The sequence below is a fragment of the Hevea brasiliensis genome, chromosome 5, assembly GCF_030052815.1.
Source record: "Hevea brasiliensis isolate MT/VB/25A 57/8 chromosome 5, ASM3005281v1, whole genome shotgun sequence".
In the NCBI taxonomy this organism is placed as follows: Eukaryota; Viridiplantae; Streptophyta; class Magnoliopsida; order Malpighiales; family Euphorbiaceae; genus Hevea; species Hevea brasiliensis.
The window spans coordinates 111,369,218-111,372,222 of NC_079497.1; the positions used below are offsets into that span (position 1 = coordinate 111,369,218).

The 3,005-nt window shown below is 36.9% G+C and overlaps 1 long non-coding RNA gene across 1 annotated transcript; it reads left to right on the plus strand.

Annotated features, from left to right (window-relative positions):
- Window positions 1-96: 96 nt before the first annotated feature.
- LOC131179978 (uncharacterized) lies at window positions 97-2,023 on the plus strand. The gene is made up of 3 exons (XR_009148986.1): window positions 97-232; window positions 970-1,026; window positions 1,608-2,023. It is a non-coding gene; the product is annotated as an uncharacterized LOC131179978 (long non-coding RNA).
- The last annotated feature ends 982 nt before the right edge of the window (window positions 2,024-3,005 follow it).

Here is a 3,005-nt window from a genome sequence, read left to right on the forward strand (position 1 = left end):
CAGATCTATGACGATCCAACCGTTGGATCGATGATCCGAGACCACCTATGGACTGAGAAAGAGGAGAGGAACATGGTGGTAGGATCATATTCGGCAAATGTCGCCGGCGACCGGCGGCCGGCCATCGTGCGTGGTGGTTCCGGCGGTGGCTCCGGTGGGCTATGGAGATGATTCAACTTCCAGAGGCTTCCTCATAAATTTTTGGAATTTTTGAGACACAGATAAACTTTGGGTAAGACAATTTTTATTATTTCTCTGTCTGTGGAGCATAAATACAGTGTTTTTTTTAAACAGGAAAAATTGGAGAAAAATTCTAAGAAAAATATATGATGAAAGTAAAATTATTTGAAGATATTCTATGGTGTTTGTTGAATTTTTGAGTGATTGTAGAATATTTTTGAAAAATATAGATGGAATTTAGTTAGATTTTTAGCATATGGGCATATAAGATTATTTGAAATTAAGATAATTAAATTTTATATAATTGGTTGAAGCTTGAGGATGGAGGTTTAAATATGTGAATATTGAATTGGGTTGAATTAAGAATATGTTAGATGTTGGAAACTTATAGAATCGAGTAAAATTCTTGAATAAAATATTCATGGGTGATTAGAAAATTACAATTCATTTTGCAATAGCCTTATAATATTATTAAGGACCGCGGGACAAAATTTTAGAATTTTTAGAGCATGTTTGAGTGGATTTTTACAAAATGTCAATTATAGGGACTAAAACGTAATTTTTAAGGTTTTGAGTATTGCTTGGTTTGGAGGGCCCAGGAGGGGCCATATAATGATGATGAGATATGAGTTGAATTTAGAAGTGTTATTTGAGCCTTTTTTTGCAGGTTGGGTAGGTCCTAGGTATAGGGGAAACTCTGCCGGATTTCCGGCATAAATTAGGCTGTCTATTGCCTCTTTAGAGTTTTATTTTGATTTAGTACTAATAAATTTATAATTTAATTATTAGGTGATCGAGGTCAGCTATTTTTCTGCATCCAGCAGCCACAATAGTCATCGGTGTACTGTGAGTAAAATATTAATTTTAATTGTAATTTCGATATTATTATATGTTCAAGCATGCCCATGCATCACTTATATGTATATATCTATATAGTTAAAATTTAGGCACGATTTATGTTGCATTCATAACTGTTAAAGTGCCATGGATGTTGTTGTGGTAATTTGGAGCAGTGTGCGTGCGTTAGCGTGCGTGTGATGTGGTGTGGACTATGGATAGGACGGGTAGACACGGCTTGAGATCTTCGCTGGGACCCGATCCTTCGGGGGTAGTCACGGCTTGAGTTCTTCGCTGGGACCCCGATTTGATTTATTAAGCGAAAGTCCGGCTTGAGCTTGAGTTCTTCGCTGGCACCAGGTTGGATTTAAGAGAGCTGTATAGGGGATCAGCTCCTATATATTATGATTGATATTACTGGGTGTGTGAGTGCTCCAAATTACCTTTTTTATGTTATGATGTGCAATTATTGTTGATGTTGCATTTCACTTTACAGGGTGCATTAGCTTTAGATAGTTATAGAGATTATGGTTAAAATTGATATTTTACTCTCTGAGTCGAACGCTCACTCCTGTTTAATATTTTTCCAGGCCACAGGAGGAGTTATTTTACAGAGCAACCTGTTTTCTTCCTCGTAGGTTTAACGTCGATTATTTAATTGTTTTACTATCTTTTCTAAATTTAAAATCTAGAACTTCGCATGTGTTAGTAATAGTATGGACCTTGTTAGAAATTGTGTTAAATTAAATTTTTGAGATTTATAAATGAAGATTTGTATGGTATTTAAACAGTTTGTAAATGAGGTAACAGGATTGAGCTGGGCTCCCCTAATTTTAAGTTTTCTGAAAATTTCTGGGCTAAGTTGGCCCGAAATGAAATTATAACAGTTTAATTTAAATTATCTTATATGCATATTGGGTCTAAATTGTGGGCCTGGTTATGGATTTGAGGAATAGTTAGGCTTACTACGGTCCTCGGGGGCTTTAAGCTGGCCCAGGTCCTAGTGCCGGTCCGGCCCATAGGTTGGGTCGTGACACAAAGAAACCACAGGAGTTAACCAGTAAGGAATTCAATGAAAAAAGAACTAAAGGGCTATGTTTTTGGTGCGATGAAAAATTTACTCCTGGGCATAAGTGTGCTAAGAGGCAAGCTTTTGTTATGCATATTAGAGTGGATGAGGGAGTGATGATGAGGAAGAAATGTTGGGTTGTGAGGAAGAAATTGTGACTGGGCAAGAGTTGCAAATGTCACTTAATGCAATGAGAGGCACACCTAGAGCACAGACTATGTGTGTTGCAGGAACATGTTTTAAAAGGAGTTTGCAGGTTCTAATTGATACAGGTAGTACTCACAATTTCCTTGATTCACATATAGCAAGAAAGGTGGGATGTGAATTGGTGAAAGTGACTGGAGTTGTGGTTGAGGTTGCTAATGGTCAAGAACTACAGTGTGAGCATTTTTGTAAGGAATTTACTTGGTGTATGCAAAATCAAACTTTTACTACTGAAGTTTTTATTCTACCATTGGATAGCTATGATTTGATTCTTGGGGCTAGTTGGTTAGCTACTTTGGGAGAAATAACATGGAATTTTCAGACTTTACAAATGAAATTTTGGATTGATAATAAGGCATATGTGTTGCAAGGCCAGAATAAACATTACTTGGAGTTGACTGTAAGTAAGCAAATTCATAAATTGCAGCAATCCCATCAGGTGTCTTAAATGCAACTTGTGTGGCATAAGGAATATTGGAATTCCTCGCAACCAATTCAATTGAATGCTTTGCATGCTACTGTTTCTACCTGGCCCGAATTACAGCAAACACTCCAAGACTATGCTGATGTTTTCAAAGATCTTAAAACGTTACCACCCTCTCGAAGTCATGACCATAGAATTATATTGAAAGAAGGTGCAGCACCTGTTAATGCTAGACCATACAGGTATCCTGTGATGCAGAAGAATGTGATAGAAAAAATGATTGATGAAATG